Here is an 11,523-nt window from a genome sequence, read left to right on the forward strand (position 1 = left end):
CCGTCGTACTCGTATATGCAACACTCTCACTAAAGGCTCCATGACCACCGCAGAGAATGCAATTCTCCTTTTTGCCTATGAACATAACACTTAGTGGGGTTATCCGCATTTGTGGAAGACAATGGTAAACGACCAGAAGGCAGAACGAAACAACGGTGGCTTGACACCCTGAATGGGGATTTAAAAGTCTCGAGATTGCACTCAGATCAGGCATTCGATAGAGCCAAATGGCGAAACCGATCACGACGGTCAAAGGGCAGTATAGGTCCCAGGGCAAAACGTGGGTTGGTATCCACGATGGAGCATAAAACCTGGGAAACGCCTGCTGAACCAACACCAGCAGCTCTGCTACCAAACCCTATCTCCACCTCCACGTAGTGATCGCTGAGAGTTTGTGGCGCAGTAGGATTGGCAGCATTCAAAATTTATTGAATAAATGAAACCTGCTTTTATCGGCTTTAAAAATATAAACGAAAGGCTACGCAGTCTGTGTTTGTGAGGCAAGTTTAGAAATATAAGCCTCATTAACGTTCACGTCCCTACAGAGTCGGAGAAGGATACCTTCTACGAGGCAGTTGAGCGGGCCCTCGAAGCCTGTCCCAAGTATGATATCAAAATCATACTTCAAGATTTCAACAGTCAAGTAGGGACGGAACCAGTATTCAGGCGATACGTTGGCTTACATAGCTTCCATACGGATACCAATGATAACGGATTGCGCATTATACAGTTAGCAGTATCTTACGAAATGGTTGTTGGAAGTACCTGGTTTGCGGGGAAAGTGGTCCAGACGGCACGCAAAAAAAGTCGGAACGGCTGGTTTGACGATGAATGTAAGCTAGCTACGGAACGGAAGAATGCCGCATACCGAGTAATGTTGCATTCTCAAAGGACGCGAGCACGCGCGGAGTCTTATAACGAACTCCGGCGAGCGGTGAAGCGGCCTCACAGGCGGAAAAGTGAAGCCTGAGAGAACCAACAGGTCTGTGAATTAGAAAAGTACAGGGAGCAACCGCACCACGCGCGGAAGTTTTACCAAAAAGTCAGCAGGATGAAGCCTTATACACCACGATGCCCAGCCTGCCGAGACAAAGAGGGAAATCTGATTTCCGACAGAATGGGCATATTTGAGTGATGGGTTGAGTACTTTGATGAGCTACTGAACAGCCCGAACATCGGTGACTTGGAGGTCCCACCAACTGAAGACGATGGATTAATACTGCCACCACCAAGTATAGGAGAAACAGTCCGTGCAATTCATCGGTTTAACAATTGTAAATCCCCAAGAGGCGATGAAATTACAGCCGAATTAGTTTAATCGGAGGCGACCAATTACACCAAGTGGTTCATCAACTTGTGCTCAAGGTATGGGACAGCGCCTCAATGCCTGACCATTGGCATCACGTTGCTCAGTATTATCTATAAGATATTCTCCGCTATCTTGCAAGGCCGGATAGCCCCATACGCCCAGAACATCATTCTCCCATACCAAAGAGGCTCCACTACAGGCAAATCAGCAACGGATCAGATTTTCTCTCTGCGACAACCGATGGAAAAACTGTTGGAATATTGACAACAGTTGCACCATCTATACATCGACTTTAAAGCCGCCTATGATAGCATAGCGAGGGTGAAACTATACACGGCCATGAGAGAATTCGGTATCCCGACGAAATTAATAAGACTGACTAGGCTGACCCTGACCAATGTGCGAGGCCAGATAAAAGCAGCAGGATCACCCTCAAGATCATTCGACATCAACAACGGTCTACGACAAGGGGATGCCCTATCATGCGCCCTCTTTAACCTGGGCCTAGAGAAAGTGATCCGTGATGCTGAGGTAAATACAAGAGGTACGATTCTCTTTAAGTCCACCCAACTACTGGCCTATGTTGACGATATCGACATCATGGGAAGAGCCACCCGAGATGTACAAATTGCCTTCATCCAGATCGAGCAGGCGGCAATTGTGGCGAGATCTTGGGCTGCACATCAATGAAGGCAAGACGAAATATATGGTGGCAACGTCAGCACCGAAGACGAATCAACCAACAACATCAAACCGCACTGGTCAAACACGAAGAAGAATAAGGATAGGAGAATACAACTTTGATACCGTTGACAATTTCTCCGATCTAGGGTCGAAAATCACAACCGATAACAGATACGATGATGAAATCCGCGCACGGTTGTTGTCAGCCAACAGAGCCTATTTCAGCTTACAAAAACTGTTCCCCTCGAAACGTTTCACCATAGGGTCAAAGCTCTTACTGTACGAGACTATGATCTTGCCAGTCCTCATGTATTCCTCGGAAACTTGGGTTCTTAGCAAGAAAAATTGCGAACTCTTGGCCGCATTCGAGAGAAGAATCCTCCGAAAAATGTTTGCCCCCCTACATCAGGATGGACGATCCTTAGCCTACATGTTGACGAAATCTATGAGAGATACCATGACCGTCCGGTTGTGGATAAAATCCGGTTCAATAGGTTACGGTGGGCGGGTCACTTAATCCGTATGGATGAGGATGATCCCACCCGGAAAGTCTATAAGGGCAATATCTATGGTAGACAAAGAAGACGAGGCAGACCCTGCCTAAGATGGAGCGATGGCGTAGGTCAGGGCGCCAGACAGCTTTTAAGGATATCGAATTGGTGGACCTCGGCGCAAAACCGGGATGTCTTGAGTTCCTTATTAAGGCAGGCCTAGACCAGATACCGGTTGTTGCGCCGTTGATGATGATGACTGCGACGAGCTGACCCCGCTTGTGAACGATACAAAGGCTGAAGGAAAAGAAGAACGCAAATATTCAGGATTAATTAATCTGAGAAACCGTTCAGATAAGAGAGAACAAAATTTGTCATTCAATTTTACTACCCTGTAAATTATAAAGCCAGCGTAAGCATCTTTAATGTTTCAACTGGCACAAGATTTATAGTGAAAATTTTATTATGAACTCACAACTATAACTACTGCCTCATTAGAAGCGACCATGATAGAAGGACGAACAGTAAATCAATCTGCTACAATAAAAAAATGTTTTATTGTCCCCTTGTTGGAAAAACCCAGGGGTCACCTCGGCGAATGCATTTGGAATTCGGACAATGTTTCTGCGGCTTTAATATAAGTTGTTGGAACGCACCAGTGGACAGATTTAATACCAGTCATATTTCACACAACACAAACACACCACGAATAAAGCACTAATAATGTTCACCATATTAACAACTGCCATGCTTGTCAAGGACGCCAGGACTCAACAATGAAGGACATCCATCGTTGCAGTAAAAAACAAGCAATATTTTATGCCTCTTTATCTGGTCGTATAACATCCGTCACTTGGCATTATCATGATAGCTGGGAGCCTCCCTGCCAAAATATTACAAAGCCGCATTGCTTGTAAATTTATTTATAATAAAAGAACTTATCAGTTATCCTAGTGATAACTTATCATTCGCTTCGTCAACGAAAAACAATATCTTAGACGAAAAGAAGGTTTTCCACTTCGTATCTTTCTAATGCCGTAGAAAAGATATAGCTAAAAGTGGCCCATTCAGTTTCGTTGTTGTTGTCCTCCCTTAGCCTTAGGAGGGATGAAGAGCACCACAATTTCCATTGATTAGGACGCTCTGATAGAGAACTGACAAAGCTCTTCCTTTCTAAAAGGTACGTCATTGTAAGTACCAGCATATTGACGCAACGAGCGGCGATATCTTGTTCAGTCACGATATCAATTTAATTTTAGAGGTTTTTCCTTGCTGGGAAGGTCCTTGAAAGACATCGCTTTGTTCACGAACAACGGATATTGTCTGAGAGGAGAACAGATTTCTTCTCAAGCAAAAAGGAATATTTCGTGAATGGAAAAAGTGAAAGGTCATTATGCACTGAATCTTCCGAAAGTTCAGTTGATGACTGCACAAAATTTTTAGATTCAATTTGTGAATTCTATAAAATCTCTTTGTCACTATTTGTTGTAATTATATGTTATATGTAATATGTTGACCCTAAGTGAAATTCAATAACAAAAGGGAAATGAAAAAATCAATGCTTTTCAGAATTGACGAATGTATCTGGAGTAGCATAAAATTATATAAATGCCCGATATGTTTTCGGTGGTGTAAAAATATACTCCTTATTCTAAGGAAGCTAAAACGAAAGGATTGTCCAGAGACCAATTTGGAAAACGTTAGTGACTTGAGAGATGTGTCGTGAAGGGAGTAGAAAGCAGTTTCTCAGAACTTCATAAAACAAGTCAGGACATCGGAAGCTGGAAGCCTTTAATATTATGCAATAATCTTTATTTTCTCACATTTTAAGACCCCTTAACATTCCCAAATTGCTCATTTCAATTTCCAATTCCCATCCCAACATTAAGTTTTCCCCATAAATAAATAATTTTATTTATTTTTTTTTAAAAAAAAAAACCTAACAATTGGTAGCTTTCCCCTAAAATGCATTTCCATGTGAACAAATTCCAATTTGAGTTTAATAACAATTTTCTAATTGTTATAATTGAACAAACAAAAGTGCACTGCAGGATAGACTATGTAAAAACAGCTCCAACCTATCTCCCTCTGAGAGTGAGATATCTCTTTTCCAGGGTTCTCATCTACCAAGACCGTTAGTGACTGGTGATAGCCACACCCTGTACGAGGTGATCCTATTATTAACAAAATGCTTAGAATCTGGACTGGGGAGTCGAAAAACAACTGCCCCATTCTAGGGTGTCATGCGAATAGTTTTCAGTCGGAGGTAACTGACTGTATTCGAACGAAGTCTCACTGACACCTAGTCGCCCCAGTAAGTAAGTTTCACTTTACTGTGGTATGGGGGCTATGGCATGGAAGATCTCCTAACCCCCGTACTCGTGGGAATCTAATGAGTAAAATTATAAAAACAGAGAAAACTACAACCAAACAAGCGAGACTCCATATCGCACACAAACTGGTCTACCAGGCGGAGCCACATCCCCGAAACACTGAGATGAAGTTGGGACGCCAAGCAATGGATCCAAGGTCAACATTGGTATACTGCGAGGACAACAACCAGTAAACACCACTGCTCAGAAAACAAGGACTAGCAAAAGCACGTCTGAGGTACAGGAGGTCAAGAAGGAGACAGGTCTCAATGGCATGGGTTCTAAATGGTACCTGTGCTACCTGATGGAAGGGCTGAAACCAGAAGAGACGTTTAAGAAAGCTCAAGATAGATCTAAGCCATCTTCATCAGAGCCAAGAACACGGGAAGTAACAGAGGTTAGCCCGCATGCCGGGAATGCCAACAAATCCAAACCTGAACCCAAAGGGGGAGAAAACTCGAGCAGGTCAGGGGTGAAGGCAGAAATCAGGAAGTCCCCCATTAGTTATGCTAGTGCAGCCAAAGGTATTCGACTGGCCATACTGCCAAAAATGTTTCCCGACCAAATACTCACTCGTGAGGAGCGGGAAACCATCGAAGATATTGTCGTCAGGCAGATGCGAAACTTGTGTTCATCGGGATACGCGATCGACTATGACCTGGTCGAGTACTAGTGGACTGCGTGATAGAAAACACTGAAGACTAGCTTAGGATTATAGTTTTATATTTGCCAGGCTAGGAAGGAGCAGAGCTGCGAACTGGAGATGATGTACGAGGACCACACATGAGGACAGTTTTTCTCCCGAAAGCTGCGACAGTAGAGACGGAGGATCTCATGGACCTCCTAATCGCTCGATTATGGAAAGTCTTCAGAAGCAAGGTGGAGGACAAGGGTAGATGCCTCACGATCGGGGTAGGTAACCGATCCCTGAAGGCAATCAAACGTCGGAGTTGCCATATCAACTATAGATTTGCCAACAGGAGGCCGAGGAAAGAAATTCGGAGGAGACACCGAGTGAAAAGCATACCGAGGTCCCCGAAGAAGTCTCGAAAGTCATAGAGATGAAAAGGGTTGGATCAGTCAAGGAAGTAGAACTGGTGCCCAGTGAAGTGGAACACCTAGACCTTGAACAGGCGACGCGCAGGAAAGCGCCATGTCGGAAGAGTAGGGCGATACTCCGAAAGTGGGGAAGAGCTCCAAAAAATAACAGAGCCAATGGCCATCCATCATGCGAAAGCGGCATTAGCGATAATTGCAACGGCAAGCTCCAAGGAGAATATTGGAATAGTGCCGGCTCAGGAGGCCCGGATGCACTAGGGGCAGATTCGTGGTCTGCAAGGAGGAAGCATGCAGGTAATTTTGGATTCCTCTTGTGAAAAAAGAAGAGCTTGGATAGTTCTTAAACGTAATTTAAAATATATATGTTTTCAGAGTTCCTGACCGAGGAACTTGTGGGTATCCAAGTCTCATTGCAAGTCGGGAGAAGCACTTGGGAGGCAGTTGTGGCAATGTGACACTTCCCAGGAGACGACATCCGGGTTCTACAGGAACAAGTAGCTAAACTGGTGAAGTATTGTTAGAAGAAGGCGTTACCACTTATCCTGGGCTACGATGTCAACGACCATCACGAAGTCCGGGGAAGCAGCGACACCAATCGAAGAGGTGAATTTATTCTTAGGAGTAAGTTGTCCGCACAGCTAAGTGGTTAGAGCACGAGCCTGCCATACGGAACGTCGCGGTTCAAATCTCACTGATGGTAGGGGAATTTGTATTGTGATTTAACGTCGGATACAAATTGACTCAGCTGTGAATGAGTACCTGACTCAAATCAGGGTAATAATCTCGATCAAGCGCAATGCTGGCCACATTGCCTCCTAGAGGGTATTGTAATTCTGTAGTGTTCTGTTGCGGTCTTGAATGAAATCCTCTAACATACTTCAAGGCATTGAGCTAAGCCCCACGTCGCCTCACGATTCAAGACCCTCTCAGCAGGAGCAGCTAACTTGTGGATACCGGCACGGAGGTTTCGGATCTTCCCATGCCCCGGCACCACCGATTAATACCACGAATTTTGAAACTCGCAGCAGCTAACTCCTCACAAATAAATGCCTAGGGGTACAAGCAAGTGGACTTGAGTTTTGGCCTGTGTAGAACGTTTTCGGGCCGTTTATCCTAGCGGATGTCGGCTTCTCCATGTCAGGGGCAGACTTCTTGTGTCACTTTGGGTTGCTAGTGGACCTGCAGAACAGATCACTTATAGACCCCACAACCAGCCTCATTTCGCCAGGGAGAATCTCGAGCCACCCAAGTAACAGCCTTTCCGTACTCTTGGAGGACATTATCGACACTCGTGTGCGGGCACTTCTCCAAAAGTTCAGCCAGATTACTACCAAATGTAGTCTCCGTAAACCAGTGAAGCACAACGTGCAGCACCACATTAACACTACTGGTTCCCCGATCTTCTCGAAGGTGCGTCCTCTAACACCCCAGAAACTGGCTATTGGGCGGAAAGAATTTGAGCAACTTGTTCAACAGGGTATCTACAAACCTTCAAACAGCTGTTGGTCTTCCCCACTACATATGGGCCCTAAGCCAAAGGGCGAATGGCGCCCCTGTGGAGATTATAGAAGACTATTCCTGACCGATATCCAATTCCGTTTATCCACGACTTTGCGCATTATCTCACAAATTGCCGCATCTTTTCGACCTTGGATTTAGCCAAGGCATATCACCAAATCCCTGTAGCTCCAGAAGACATCCAAAAGACAGCAATATGCAAACCTTTGGACTCTTCGAGTTCACCCGGATGACTTTCCGGTTGTGCAATGCGGCGCAAACCTTTCAAAGGTTCATGCACTTCTGTTTCGTGCACTTGGATGATGTTTTGGTCACTTCTTCCACTGAGTCTGGTCACTTAGCCCATCTCGAGTGCATTTTTCAACGTCTCCTTCAGGCCGGTTTAGTACTAAACGTTGAGAAATGTAAATTTCTTCATCACAGGTGAAATTCCTCGGCCACTTCATTTCTCCTGAAGGAATACAGCCTGACTCAGACAAAGTGCAAGCAATTACAAGCTTCCCGCGTCTAAAAACAGTGAAAAGTGTGAGGAGGTTCGTGGGCATGCTAAACTTCTATCGTCGTTTCCTGCCCAAGGCCGCCCAACACCAGTCCGCTTTGAACGCGTACTTGTCTGGCCTCAAAACAAAGGACACACAAGAGACTGTGTGGTCTGAAGAGGCTGTCTGCGCGTTTGATAAATCCCGTCAACAACTGGCTCACGCTACGCTCTTGGTATTTCCTTTACAAGATGCTCCCCTAGCCATTTTTGTTGATGCCTCTGACATCGCAATAGGTCCTGCTCTTCATCAAAAGGTGAATCAGGTCTAGCAGCAGTTGAGCTCCTTTTCTAAGCGGTTGAACCCCGCTCAACGGAACTACAGTACCTACAATCGATAACTGCTCGCCGCGTATTTGAGCATCAAATACTTCTGCTTCTCTCTGGAAGGCAAGCCGTTCACAGTGTTCAAGAACCATAAGCCTCTCACATATGCTTTGAAACAAAAGCCCGACAAAGCGTCTCCTCGTCAGCTTCGACACCTAAGCTTTATAAGCCAGTCCACGTCCGATATACAGCACGTGTCCGGCAAGAAAAACATAGTTGCTGACGCTTTGTCACGTGTCTCCGAGGTTAACATCCCCGCCGCACTCGACTTTTCGGCTATCGGCAAAGCGCAGGACGATGACACAGTACTTCAGAGCCTCAAATCCAACCCCATATACAAATTTCGGGAGTTGCCCATCTTCGGCTCGAACCTCTTTCTTTACTGCGAGTACTTGGAAAAGGGACCCGGGCATACATTCCGGCCACCTTTCGGAAGGAAGTGCTCCACGCGGTTCACGACTTAGCGCATCCAGGCATCAGGACAACAAATCGGCTAGTCACCGAGAAATTCTTCTGGCCCTCCATGAGTAAGGATGTCAACTCCTGGGCCAGATAGTGCATCGCATGCCAGAAGCGTAAAGTCACCAGGCATGTAAGGAAAGGAGTAGGCTCATTCCCCCGCAAGCGATTCCACACCATACACCTCGACATAGTAGGCCCTTTGCAAGATTCGTACGGTTTCAAGTTTTGCCTTACAATCATGGGCAGGTTTACGTGGTGGCCGGAGGCAATACCTCTGAAAGACATTACGGCGCAATCTTGTGCCGAAGCCCTCTGTCGAGAGTGGTCATCACTGACCAGAGAATGCAATTTGAGTCCACCCTTTTCTCGGAGTTAGGCAAACTCCTGGGTCGGACTACGGCATACCACCCGCAATCCAATGTGATGCTAAAACGCTGGCATCGGACACTGAAAGCTGCCATTATGGCACGCGACGATCCGTTCTGGACTCAAGTCCTGCCTTTCGTCCTATTTGGCTTACCAGCAACCCCATACGCTTTGGGGCAGCTCTGAAATCAACGAAAGGGGTGAGTCATTCTTTGATTTTATTATTACTTCAAATTTATCGGTGTGTAACAGGGGCAGTACACCAACCTTTCATTTCCCCTGCTCGGAGAACTGTGACGGTTGGGAAGAGGTCCTTGATATCACCCTAATAACCGACAACGGGATTCTTAGGGTGGAGGACTGGAGAGTGTCTGACCAGAGATCCTTCTCTGACCACAGTTGGATACTCTTCAGTCTAGATCTCGCCGCAGAGGTCTCCAAGCCCTTTAGAGACCCCAGGAGGATCGACTGGAGAAAGTTTGGTCAGGTAATTAAGAACAAACTCTCCGGTGCGCAAATTGGTAGGATTGGCACGACAGACGAACTGGAGTCAAAGGTCGGGGCTCTGGAGAAGGCTTTTGATACCGCCTTCAAAGTCTCGTGCCCTGCTAAGTACAGCAAAAAGACCCTGCCACCGTGGTGGAACGAAGATCTCTCTAGTCTCAGGAAGTTGACCAGAGAAATCTTCAACATCTGCTACAGGCAAAAATACTGGCAGCCATACAAGGACTGCCTAAAGAAGTACAAGTCGGCCATCAGGACCGCCAAGAGGCGGTCTTGGCTAGACTATTGTCAGAACATTGAAAGCACTAGTGAATCCGCGAGGCTCAATAAGATTCTGTCCAAGGAACATAAGAGTCCATCCTTCCTTAAAAAGTCGGAAGGCTCCTGGACGGAATCTTCTAGTGAAACCTTGGAGCTGCTGGTGCAAACGCACTTTCCCTCCAGCGAGGAGGACTGTGAGTCAGAACCTCGCTTGGAGGGTTTGCGGCAACCCCAGCTGTGCGAGACTATCAAATCGGTAATTACCGGGGATAGGATCGGCTGGGCTATAAACAGCTTCTCCGCATACAAATCTCCGGGCCCAGATGGCATAATGCCAGTCATGCTACAGAAGCAGCAGGAAAGGGTTGTGCCGTGGCTTGTTGAGATTTACCGGAGCTGTATCACTTTAGGATACGTACCGCAGTCCTGGAGGCGCGCACGGGTGGTTTTCATACCGAAAGCGGGCAGGCGCGGTCATGAGTCCGCGAAGGACTTTCGACCAATCAGCCTGACCTCTTTCGTGCTGAAGACCCTAGAACGCGTCCTGGACATTCACTTAAGGACGATTATGGAGAGAACGCCTTTCTCTAAGTCCCAGCATGCCTACCTCAAAGGAAAATCCACAGAAACCGCCCTCCACGAGGTAATTGGCACGGTTGAGCGGTCGCTGCAGTACAAGCAGTATACCCTTGCTGCCTTCTTGGATATAGAAGGAGCCTTCAACAACGTCAGTACCAACGCCATCAAGGAAGCCTTGACCGGTATTGGATTGGAGGGGTATCTCACGCATTGGATTATATCCATGCTGAGTACCAGGATAATCCAATCCGATCTGGGAGGCAACCACTTGACCAGAGCTGTGAACAGAGGCACGCCCCAGGGTGGTGCTATCTCACCGGTGCTCTGGTTAATAGTAATGGACAAAATTTTACGTACTTTAGACAGCAGCGGGGTGAAGGTGGTGGCGTATGCCGACGACTTGGTGATACTAGTATCTGGGATGTTTCTGTCCATTATGAGCGACATTATGGAAGGAGCGTTGCGAAAGGTGTGCCTGTGGGCCGCAAGATGCGGACTCAGCATAAACCCAACCAAAACGCAACTGATGCTATTCACCACCAAGACAAGGATACCTGAATTCCATCTACCACGGCTGAATGAACAAAGATTGGTTCTTTCCTCTAATGTGAAGTATTTGGGTGTAATCCTGGATCCTAAGCTAAATTGGAGGTTGAACATAGAACTGAGGGTTAAGAAGGCCTGTATAGCCTTCTATGCCTGTAAGAGAACCTTTGCCAGGAAATGGGGTCTCCAGCCGAGGATGGTTCTCTGGATGTACACCGCTGTAGTGCGTCCGATCCTGACGTACGGATCTATTGTATGGTGGCAGGCTTTGAAGAAGAAATACAATAGAACGAAGCTTAATAGGATTCAAAGAACCGCGTGTGCAGGTGCTACGGGGGCTCTGCAGTCTTGCCCGGCAGATGCTCTCAATGTACTCCTGCATCTCCTCCCCCTTGACCTCCACATCAAATATGTTGCAGCGTGCAGTGCCGTAAGACTGCGTGAGTCCGGATGCTGGGCAGCGAAGTCCTATGGCCACAGCAACATTCTAGATGAAATACCTCGAGA

This window comes from Hermetia illucens, chromosome 1, assembly GCF_905115235.1.
Source record: "Hermetia illucens chromosome 1, iHerIll2.2.curated.20191125, whole genome shotgun sequence".
In the NCBI taxonomy this organism is placed as follows: Eukaryota; Metazoa; Arthropoda; class Insecta; order Diptera; family Stratiomyidae; genus Hermetia; species Hermetia illucens.